Source organism: Orbicella franksi, chromosome 6, assembly GCF_964199315.1.
Source record: "Orbicella franksi chromosome 6, jaOrbFran1.1, whole genome shotgun sequence".
In the NCBI taxonomy this organism is placed as follows: domain Eukaryota; kingdom Metazoa; phylum Cnidaria; class Anthozoa; order Scleractinia; family Merulinidae; genus Orbicella; species Orbicella franksi.
Window position 1 is genome coordinate 13,994,451 of NC_138150.1, and position 12,205 is coordinate 14,006,655.

Genomic DNA, 12,205 nt, shown 5'->3' on the forward strand with positions numbered 1-12,205 from the left:
TTCACTTGCAAACACCCCAAGCGCACTTATTTTGGACGATTCGAGATCTCTTCTGGTATAAAGACTTAATGATTTCTAAATCTGCGCACGGACATTAATGATGCCCTCTCGGGTTTTGGTCTCTGGACCAAAACGATACTGGAGCAACGAGTCCTCCAATTTGATTTTCGGGGGCCCTGTCCTGCCTGTACGAAATAAGACAATGCGTCGTGTGAAGCTGAAAACAGTTTATTACATTTATGGTTAAGCCGTATTACATTTATGGTTGTTCAGTTTATTACATTTATGGTTGGTGGATTTATTACATTTGTGGTTAAAAGTTATTACATTTATGGTTAGTATTACATTTATGGTCAATTTTTATTAAGCGATGACGTATGGTGTGAGTCATCGCTTTATGCTGGCGTGCTGAATTCCTTTGGATAGTGATTTCGTCGCGCTTATGTCCGTCGCGCTTTTGTCGCGCACTTTTTATCGCTGTGGGGAAGCGAAATGCACTCTGGGAGTTGCTGTTTGTAGGTTCAGTGGAGTGTTTTCAATTCTAGCTTTTAAAAGAAGACTTAGGATTGTATTTTGGTTTATATAGTATCGGATAAATTTGCATTCACGGGCGAACTCATAATAAGAACATATCCTCCATACATACAAGTTTAGATAGACAAGTAAGTCGCACAGGCGCTAGGTGAAGGCTTTGCTGTTTTCCTTCGCTGTTTAAATTTGCGTTCACGGGCAAACTCATAATAAGAACATATCCTCCATACATACAAGTTTAGATAGACAAGTAAGTCGCACAGGCGCTAGGTGAAGGCTTTGCTGCTTTCCTTCGCTGTTTAAATTTGCGTTCACGGGCAAACTCATAATAAGAACATATCCTCCATGCATACAAGTTTAGATAGACAAGTAAGTCGCACAGGCGCTAGGTGAAGGCTTTGCTGCTTTCCTTCGCTGTTTAAATTTGCGTTCACGGGCAAACTCATAATAAGAACATATCCTCCATACATACAAGTTTAGATAGACAAGTAAGTCGCACAGGCGCTAGGTGAAGGCTTTGCTGCTTTCCTTCGCTGTTTAAATTTGCGTTCACGGGCAAACTCATAATAAGAACATATCCTCCATGCATACAAGTTTAGATAGACAAGTAAGTCGCACAGGCGCTAGGTGAAGGCTTTGCTGCTTTCCTTCGCTGTTTAAATTTGCGTTCACGGGCAAACTCATAATAAGAACATATCCTCCATACATACAAGTTTAGATAGACAAGTAAGTCGCACAGGCGATAGGTGAAGGGTTTGCGGCTTTCCTTTGCTGTTTGAAAGATCAGCGGAGGGCTTTGAATCGATATGGAAAGTATACAGTTAAAACAACAGATTAATTTCCGGTGAGGTAATTAGTGTTTCCATTCACGGGCGAACTCATAATAAGAACATATCCTTCATACATACAAGTCTAGATAGACAAGTAAGTCGCACAGGCCGCGATAGGTGAAGGCTTTGCTGCTTTCCTTTGCTGTTTAAATTTGCGTTCACGGGCAAACTCACAATAACAACCTATCCTCCATACATACAAGTTTAGATAGACAAGTACGTCGCACAGGCGATAGGTGAAGGGTTTGCGGCTTTCCTTTGCTGTTTGAAGGATCAGCGGAGGGCTTTGAATCGATATGGAAAGTACACAATTAAAACAACAAATTAATTTCCGGTGAGGTAATCAGTGTTGCCAATATTTTTAAAGATAATAGGGTGTCGATTTCAGAGAGAGTAACTTTTCGTTTGCTGCTTTCCTTTTCTGTTTGTAGGATCAGTGGAGTGCTTCTAATTTCAGCTTTTAAACGAAGAATGTGTGTGGGAGACGCGATAGTTCAAGGGTCTACATTAAATTTAGGTATCGGTGAGCTTTGTTTAGGGCTGAACTAAACATATTTGTGGGCTGAAATATTTGTGAAATTGAACTGGAATTGAAGAAAAGCATTGAAGTAGTTCGCTGTGAAAGCAGTTGAGATAGCAGAAAGCAATGGAGAATAGTGTACGTAACGAAAAGGTGAGCTAGCTGAAGTTTTTTCCTTGATCAGAATTGGTTAATGTAGCTTGGATTATGGTGTCTTAAGTAGAAATAGAGCGGCAGTTGGGTTAGACAACATTTATATTTGAAACCAGTTGAGATGGCAGGAAGCAATGGGGAATAGTGTAACGAAAAGGTGAGCTAGCTGAAGTTTTTTTCTTGATCAGAATTGGTTAATGTAGCTTAGATGATGGTCTCTTTAATGGAAAACAGAGCAGCCGTTGGGTTACACAACATTTACATGAAAGCCAAAGAATACTCAAGTCATGTGAGAGGGAAGTTCTGGTTTATGCTATTGTTTATATTTTACTTGGAGGCAATGCAATGTATCTTTCAACTTTAAAAAAAGTAATTCGCTGAAGAACTAATCCTTTTGCTGTAATGAAAACAGCTAATAACTGTCACGCATGATAAGAGCGCAAATTAGGTCTGGTCTGTGAAATACAAGCAGAAGAGTCTAGAAGACGTGATTTAACCACAGGATTTTCAGCTGAAAACCATTCACAATGGAAAACAGGTTATTTTTGTAATAAAACAGAAGGTTTACAGTAGTGACAATGGATTCAAGTTACAGTTTATTTGCACTTTTTAGTATTTTGTTAAGTTTTACAAATGTGGTATTTTAAATTTTCTCTCAACGGAAGAGTGGTTGTAGTGGTTGTAGACTAGTAGTAATCAGAGATTATGAGAGTGCGTTCGACGCATATATACCGTAAATAAATGATTTTACTAGCTGACTTTCAACCTTCGTCTATTGCTAAAATCAACATGTATGCATAGTGTCAAAGTCCATGCTAGTGAAGAGGTCACGATTTGTTGGTACGTTGCGTGACGCTGCCAGTTTCTGTAGACTCTCAATTTTCATAGAACATTTAATTTATACGTACATTATTCTAAGCTAGCATTTGCAATCGCGTGCTCGTTTCGCGTGCTCGTTTATCGTAAATAAACTCCGTGAGACTAATTCGAGTATTTCCCCCAGATGAATAAAGTAGTCTTAGGGATCTTGCCTTCAGAGTACTTTTCCACCGATTCCAAACAATAAAATTTCGAGCGGATAAAGACTGAGCTATCTGTCGCGACTGGAACTAATCAACAAATGCAATCAAAATGTAGCTGTTCACATGGTTATCATCCCAAAGCCAAGTCGTGTTAATAAACAAGGACGGTTCCCCCAGATTTCGATAAATGCTACCGTCGAAGCGTTAAAAATTCGCCAAACCTAACGCTGAGAGCACATAATAGCGAACCGTACGGCGACTGAATGAAAAGAAGTCAAAGAAAGATCCATCGGAAAGACGAGATCACATGGCCTGCTCACATACTCACATGTTCGCCACATGTCTTATCACATGCCTTAGCATTAAACGGTACCAGTTTACTGGCCGTGACATGCCCCTGCAAAAATCAAGCGGGGTGTCCATTTTGGTGTCCTTACAGGAATGTGGTTTTTTCGGCCTATAACTGTGCACAGGCAAACCAACGCTGGAAAGCCACAGGTCAAAATTAGGTTTGCGTTCCACTTCGTCCAACGCAATAATGGTTTTGTCAGTGGTAAATTTCATTAAAAATTGGTAAGGTTCATTAAAAACAGGTATAAGGTTAAAACAACAAATTAATGAGGTTGCCTATTTACCGAGTTAGGATTTCGAGTTGGATTTCGAGTTGGATTTTCGAGTTGGATTTTCGAGTTGGATTTTCGAGTTGGATTTTCGAGTTAGGATTTTCGAGTTAGGATTTTTTGGCGGGATATTTTTGGCAGGGTTTCCAATAAATTTTCAGGGGTTTGATGATCTAAATGGTTGACAGGCCAAACACGACAGCTATTGGTCAAGATAGAGCTAGCCAATGGCGTAATGTACTTTTCGATCCTTATTATTTGTTTGAAGCTCGACCTCGTTATTTTGTGTTTCTTTGACGGCATTTTTTTCTAGATTTCTAGGCACTCGATGGCTAATCAGTGACATCAGTGTAAAATGACAAGCCTACACAACCCGGTTCGTGACATTTGTACATTTGCCGTTGTCTGTATGATGATTTCTCGACCTTTTTGTTGCTTCACTCGTGTTTATGAAGGGCACTTCATGTTGTGTTATAAGGAGGAATTTTAAGTGGAGTTGAGCCGTAAGACCGTGCTATAGCAAAATTTTTAGAGGTCACACGTGTGCATGATTTCGGATGTGTCGAAAACGAAGACCCAAAAACGAAGACCGAAGACCTAAGACCCTGTGGTCAAAAACGAAGACCCACCGGTCTAAAACGAAGACCCACCGGTCTAAAACGAAGACCCACCGGTCTAAAACGAAGACCCACCGGTCTAAAACGAAGACCCACCGGTCTAAAACGAAGACCCACTGGTCTAAAACGAAGACCCACTGGTCTAGAACGAAGACCCACCAGTCTAAAACCTTTTTTTCTTCACGAAAGACTATACACTAGGCTAAATTGCTTCCTTTTCTGTAGCGCATAAATTAAAATGTCATCTGAGCGCGCGGCAAACTTGACAGTTGCTTTATCTCAGTCGGTACAACGTGTCAACTTTGTGTGACGTAATGAAATTCCAACAGTATAGAAATATACGTTTTAGTGACGATTTTAGTATAATTTGTCGTCACCAATATTCTATTTTTCAAATGCATATGAGCAAATTATGATAAGGTGACTTCATTACTTTGCTTTACTGTACTTATCATATAAAGGCGCAAAGGTCCACTCTGCGTGACTCGCAAATTTATTCACCACGTGCTGCAAGAATTTGATTTTCCCAGGAAAATTACGTTATCACTCTCACATGCATCCCTCACTTCTGTAGCCCATAAATTAAATGTCATCTGAGCGCGCAAGTAAATGTAAACGTGATCTGATACAAAATGAAGAGCCTGTTTTGTAAAAAGTCAAAGTAATAAGATTTTTTGTTTGTATGATGAGACTAAAATGAAATTTTCAAGTTTGGTGTATGACACTTTTGACATATATCAAAACCGCAACAGTTCTGTAACTGTTGTTCGTTTTTACACTTGGCCAATATATAATCAATTACAAATATTGGTGACGAAATAAAATCGTCACTAAAACGTATATTTTTATACTGTTGGAATTTCATTGCGTTACACAAAGTTGACATGTTGTACCGACTGAGATAAAGCAACTGTCAAGTTTGTCGCGCGCTCAGATGACATTTTAATTTATATGCTACAAAAGTGAGAGCAATTTAGCCTAGTGTATAGTCTTTCCCTGAAGAAAAAAAGGTTTTGGACCGGTGGGTCTTCGTTTTAGACCAGTGGGTCTTCGCTTTAGACCAGTGGGTCTTCGTTTTAGACCAGTGGGTCTTCGTTTTAGACCGGTGGGTCTTCGTTTTAGACCGGTGGGTCTTCGTTTTAGACCAGTGCGTCTTCGTTTTAGACCAGTGGGTCTTCGTTTTAGACCAGTGCGTCTTCGTTTTAGACCGGTGGGTCTTCGTTTTAGACCAGTGGGTCTTCGTTTTAGACCAGTGGGTCTTCGTTTTAGACCAGTGGGTCTTCGTTTTAGACCGGTGGGTCTTCGTTTTAGACCAGTGGGTCTTCGTTTTAGACCGGTGGGTCTTCGTTTTAGACCACAGGGTCTTCGTTTTAGACCACAGGGTCTTCGTTTTAGACCACAGAGTCTTAGGTCTTCGGTCTTCGTTTCTGGGTCTTCGTTTTCGACACATCCCATGATTTCCGCTCTTATCTTCATGTCGCTTCGTCGAGTTTGCGGCACCCCTGTAATTTGCCCTGTGTTTATGCCTTTTTTAGGCTCATTTATATTGCAAGTTATGTTTTAAAGTCTCCAAGTGTTTGCTATCGAGGGACAAAATATGAAATTTACCGAGAAAATTTTACTTGCATCCTATATTGTGACGCCGGGCCGGCTGTGATTAGAACTGTTTGCAAGTATAATGGGTAGATTCTTATCACGGATATTATATTATTTGTCCTTGTACGGTTTTCTTCTGAGACGCCGTAGCTTTACTTCGAGAAAGCCATACGTTTCTCCAGAAACATTCTTTTGTTTCTTGCAGCTATCTGATCGAGCTTATGTTTAATAGGTTTATTCAGGAGCCCGATTATGGCTCCTGGTTTATTCCTCCTTTTGGTCGTTCTGGCACCACGTGATTCAAATGTATCTGTTTACGCGCAAAGGCAAAACACTAACCCCACCCCTACAGGAATTCTTTTGTCGGCTGCATTGGACTGGAAATCTACGAGACGGCTTACGGACAAACTAGCCGTTTCGCTGCAGCTGGATTACTAGTAACCATCTGGAAAAGACCGACTCTATATCCTTACTCGAAAACCCAACTCGAAATCCTAACTCGACAATCCAACCCGAAATCCTAACTCGAAAATCCAACTCGAAATCCTAACTCGAAAATCCAACTCGAAATCCAACTCGAAATCCTAACTCGGAAGTTAGTTTGTCTCCAAATTAATTTCCGGTGAGGTAATTAGCGTTGCCAAATGTCTGTTATTTCAAGATGAGGTGTTGATTTCAGAGAGAAACGGTGAAAATACTGTTTGTTGTTTTCAAGTTTGCGCATGTTGTTGATGTACTTTAAACAACACGTTTCACTTTATGCGGAGAGATGTATTATTTATTCATTTCTTTGCAGCTTCTAGGATCAGCAGAAAGAGTTTATTCGCCATCTTTGGTTTCGGGGAACTAGGAACTTATCCTTTGCAGCTTTCTTTTGCAGTTTGTAGGTACCGCGGAGTGTCTCTAATTTCAACGTTTAAAAGAAGATTTTTATTGTAGATTGTGCTTCATGTAATATCGGATAAATTTTCGCTCACCGGCAAACTGATGACACGAACACATCATCTATACATACAACTTTAGATCTACAAGCAAGTTGCACACGCGATAGGTCAAGGGTCAACAATAAATTTACGCATTGGTGAGCGCTGTTTAGCACGGACATTTTGCTGTCTTAAGGTGAATTCAATTGAATGAGCATTGTCAGAGCAGTGTAAGAGCACTGAAACATCTGAACTTATCTGTGAAACGTGAAATAAACTGTATTGGTGAAAGTCTGGATCCGCCACTGGATTTCTCTTGGGGACATCCATCACAATATTCTTTTACATTGTTTTATTTCATAAAAATTTTTATGTCTCACCGCCGGTCATTTCTAAAAGTAAACAAAAGGGAAAAAGGTGAATTGCATAATTCAGTTCAAAGAGGAACAATTGAACAAAGGGAACAAGTAAGTTTGGACTCTCAAAACCCAACTATGCAAAGCTACTTACATTATACAGCTACTTCCCACACAGGCTGTATCTTACTTTTACTTTGAATTAAGCTTAACCATCAGCCTGTCTGTTTATGTTCCAATTTTATTGGAACAATTTTAGAAATAGCATGCACACGTCATCGCTTCTGCATGCATTGCATCGGGGGGGGGGAGGGGGGGGACTCCCATATGGAATGGACGGGGATGCTCGTCGTCTCGCTTAGGGGTGTAAATTTCGGATTTTGGTCTTGCTTTGGGTGTTCTGGGCAAAACGTCATTATTTTTAGCCGTCAAGGTCTCGTTAAGGGTTGCACGCGAAGAAATAACAAAACAGAAAGAATTTTGATTCTTTATATTTACTCAATTCATATAAACGAATTCGCCATCATTAAAAGCCACTGTACTTTTTATTTGTCTGTTTTGTAAACTGGTCTCTTTTAGGGGTCTGCATAAGCCTCGGCCACGCCCAGATTGGTCTCTTTTAGGGGTTAAATTCAAAATTCCGACGAGCATCCCCATCCACTCCATATGGGAGTCCCTCCCGGGACATGCCGTTTATTACATTTATGTTTTTTATTACATTTATGGGTGATACACCCCAATACCCTAACACCTTAGTACCCCAATACCATAATACACTAATAGCATAGTACCCTAACACCCTAATACCCAAATATCCTAATACCCTAATAACCCAATACACTAGTACCCCAATACCCTAACACCTTAATAGTCCAATACCCTAACACCCTAATACCCTAATGCGCTAATAACCGAATACACTAGTACCCCAATACTTTAACACCTTAATACCCTAATACGCTAATAACCTAATCCCATAATATTCTGACACCCTAATACCCTAACCCCCTAATACCTTAGTAACCCAACACAATAGTACTGTAATACCCAAACACCATACTACTCCAATACCCTAATAACCAGGAGCCATAATCGGGGACGGAGACCGTAAGCGCGCGCCATTTCTAGTATTGGGGTTGTCCCCATGATATGGGACAATAATTCTATTTTTAGAACAAATTGCGCCATCGCCTGAGACACACGCGCGTACATGCTGCGAGGATTTTTGCGGATGTCGCGCGGGGGAAATGGCGTCCGAAATTCCCGAAATTTTGTCATGTTTTTGGCCCACAACTCAACGCGTTTACGTCTGTTGGAATTTTGCTTAAGTATTTTCGTCGTAAGCTGCTCCAGTTTGAGTGAAGTAAGACAGTATCGAATTTAGGTATGTTCCGCTTTAAGCTTAGATATGATATCGCTGACCAAGTTGTGTTCCGACGGATGCTTCTTTTACATGAGCTGTACATTACTCCACTCTAAGTTTCACATATGTTGAAGATTAACAGCTCTTCCAAACCACAGCAAAAAACTGGTTGTATGTTTGGATATAGCAGCGTTTCAGGACTTCAAAGTTTCCCTCCTCTTGCCACAGGCTTGCGAGGATTTCGCCAGAGTCTATCTCGACCGAAAAGTAAAACAAAAAAAAGTAATTGCAAGTTTGAGTTTCGCCTGAATTGTAAGCAACGCTTCATGTTTTATCAAGGCCCAATAAGCGACAATAAAGTTTATGTCTGTAGATGCTGCTCAGTTTTGTTTGTGTAAAAATAATTGTCTGTTGTCAATGAATAAGAGCGCCCGCCGATGCGTGTTTTGCACAGTCAGTAAAACATGACAAATTGGACTTCCCACTTTTGTGAAAACGTACATCGAACTCATATAATATCTCTACTTTCTAAATATGTTTAAGGTTAATAAATGTTTGAGAACATATTAAAAGCTCAGCTGAAAATATGTGAATACAGCAGAAATAATCAGCAAAGTTACGATGACGCTTTCTTTAATCAACTCGAATAACGATTTCGATTTCGTTGGTTGAGTTATCAAAACACCTTGTCTATTTTGTTTTCGCAGTGTAAAATTTCAGCATGTTAAAGAAACACTCATGATGTTAGTAGCCTTTTGGCGTTCGTGAAAACTGTTGCAGCATCTGGGCACAAAAGACCACGAAATAAATCTTTGTCAAGGTTTGTTGACAATTGAAAACACCGACTCGGACTTGAAAGAGCGCGCGCTGCACTATGCAAATGAGCTACTGAATGTACGCGTCAGACTTTCGTTTCAAAAACTTTTGCAAACTCGCCAAGCAAACAGAAACCATAAGAAACTATCAAAAACAGGGTTTGGTTATGATTAAGCATTTTTTGGGAAACTCACAAATCAACTCGATACCCAGAGTAAAGAGTTTTCTTACATAACTTTTCTTCACAAAACAAACGAAAAACTGACGCGTACAACTAGCGCGTAATACCCAAATACGCTAGTACCCTAATACCCCAATACCGTAATACCGTGTGGAACGAGCGTGGGAATGCATGCGTGTGGAATGTGTGTGGAATGTGTGTGAGTAATGCAAATCAGTTTCATAACATGGGTGTGTAGCATTTAATCTGTTAGTTGGATAAATTTACTCGTCGAGTAAAGGTCATCTCTTGAAAACTACAATACCCTAATACCCTAACACCCTAATACCGTAATACCGTAATACCGTAATACCGTAATACCCTAATACTCTAATACCCTAATACCCTACAACCATAGTACCGTAATATCCTAATACCCTAATTCTGAAATGCCCTAATACCCCAATACCCTAATACTGTAATACCCTAATTCCCTAATACCCTAATATCGTAATTCCCTAATACACTACTACCCTAATACCATAATACCCTAATACACTACCACCCTAATACCGTGATACCGTGATACTGTGATACCCTAAAGTGCTAATACTCTAATACCCTAATACCCTAAAACCGTAATACCGTAATACCCTAATTAACCCCAATACCCTAATTCCGTAATACCCTAATACCCCATTACCGTAACACCCTAATACACTACTACCCTAATACCGTAATACCGTAATACTGTAATACTCTAATACGCTAATACCGTAATACCCTAAATACCCTAATAATGTAGTCATGCCCTAAAACCGTAATACCCAAGCACCCTAATACCAGTACCCCAATACAGTACTACCCTAATACCCTAATACCCTAAGAATGTAATGCCCTATTAGCCTAATACCCTAACGCCGTAACACCTAAATACCCTAATACTCTAACTCCGTAACACCCTAATATTCTTAAACCCTAATACCCTAATATTCTAATACTAATATACCCTGACACCCTAATACCCTAATACCCCAATACTCCAATACCGTAAAATACCCAAATACTCTAATACTCTAATGCCTTAATACCCTAATATCCTATCACCCCAATACCCCAATACCCTATTACCATAACAGCCTAATACCTTAACATCCTAATACCCTAATACTTTAAGACCCTAAATGCGGCCTTTTCGTGCCATGCCTAACACCCTTAGGCACCCTAATCTCCTAACCTTAATACGCTAATGAACCAATATCCTAATTCCTTAATACCCTAATACCCTAATAACCTAATAACCTAATACCCAAATACCCTAATACCATAATACCTGTATAGCCTACTTATACCCCAATACCCTAATACCTCTTAAAACTTCTTGAATGCTGACGTTTGGCGTGACGAGTACAAAGGAAACTACAGGAAACAGATCAGTTCTATTTGCTTATTTGACCTAAATTAAATTCCTCCGGCGTAGTGTGGATGGATGTTCTTGACCACAAAAAACATCAGGGCTGAACGGGATTCGAACTCATGACCTCTGCGATACCGTTAGTCTTTCCCTTAGTATTCTTTTCCCAAACACTCACCACTCGCGCCCACTGTTATTTAGATATGGGGAAATTGATCTACGCGTTACACAGCCTTCGCTTTCACAGTACACTTACATCTTTATTAAGTCTCAATCAAGAGCCCTAGAATGGTTCTTTAACCTCGCAATTCTCAGTTCTCACCCGTACTAAATTAAAGAAAATCATTCGGGAAGTGACCTTTTCGCAAGTGAGTCTGAGGAGAAAGCACAAAGAAAACGCATTAAATTATTTATGCCACTCTGAAGAAACAGAGGGGACGTCTATTGCAGACAATCGTGGAGAAGCACCCGCAGGATTGAGGACCTTAGCTAGTTTTAAATAATAAAACGCTGTGCCTTTTATTTGTATTGTTTAGTAGGGAAACTATATTGGAATTACTGTAAGTGTAGGTTATTGCAATTCTATCATTGTAAGTAGTATTAGTTTTGTTTTGGTCTGTTTAGTGTATCTTTGTATGTTGTTCACATTCCAATTAAAAAAATAAAATAAAGCTGTGTGCCTTTGTGTCCAACCAACATGGTCCATCATGATTTCAGACAACTCAGCTCGTGATAAAGCCAGGCCTAGGGCAATGGCACATCCAGCCCTAAATCCATGACAGGTCTCTCTATTACCTGAACCCATCTCCATTAAGCACATTTTCAAATGAGCCTCAGCCGTGGTTGAGTTAGGTGTATCGTTGGGCCACTTCCAGAAACTGTTCTATTCCTTGAACAGGACAAATTCTTGATTGCGGGTTTCTCTTGATACCAAAAACGTTGCTTTCGTCATCTCTCAAAGTTTTACCCAAAACATGATTGAAAAGAAACCGTCATCATTAGGGAATCTTAAAATTTCTGGCACTTTCCCTTGAATTAAAATATGCCTGGTCTATTTTTGCAGATTTCTGTCAGACGTTTCGACAACCTAAGTGGAAGTCTTCTTCGCTGTCAAGTGAAAAGCGATTTCACTAAAAGGTGCTTTTGCTGAACATTAAGACAGACGGATAGATGAATAGCCTTTATTTTAAAACGATGAGCATTAAAGCTAAGATGCTTGTAAGGGTGTTTGGACTAAAAACCAATCATCTATAAACTATAACTAGAAAGACTATGTACAATAAA

The 12,205-nt window shown here is 39.8% G+C and overlaps 1 protein-coding gene across 1 annotated transcript in view; it reads right to left on the minus strand.

Moving 5' to 3' along the window:
* Positions 1-11,167: 11,167 nt before the first annotated feature.
* LOC145489664 (interferon-inducible double-stranded RNA-dependent protein kinase activator A homolog) overlaps positions 11,168-12,205 on the minus strand; it is a 7,434-nt gene continuing 6,396 nt past the window's right edge. The window contains exon 4 of the mRNA XM_081468696.1: positions 11,168-12,205. This exon is cut by the window's right edge and continues 1,165 nt beyond it. The gene's annotated coding sequence lies outside the window, so the exon portion shown is untranslated.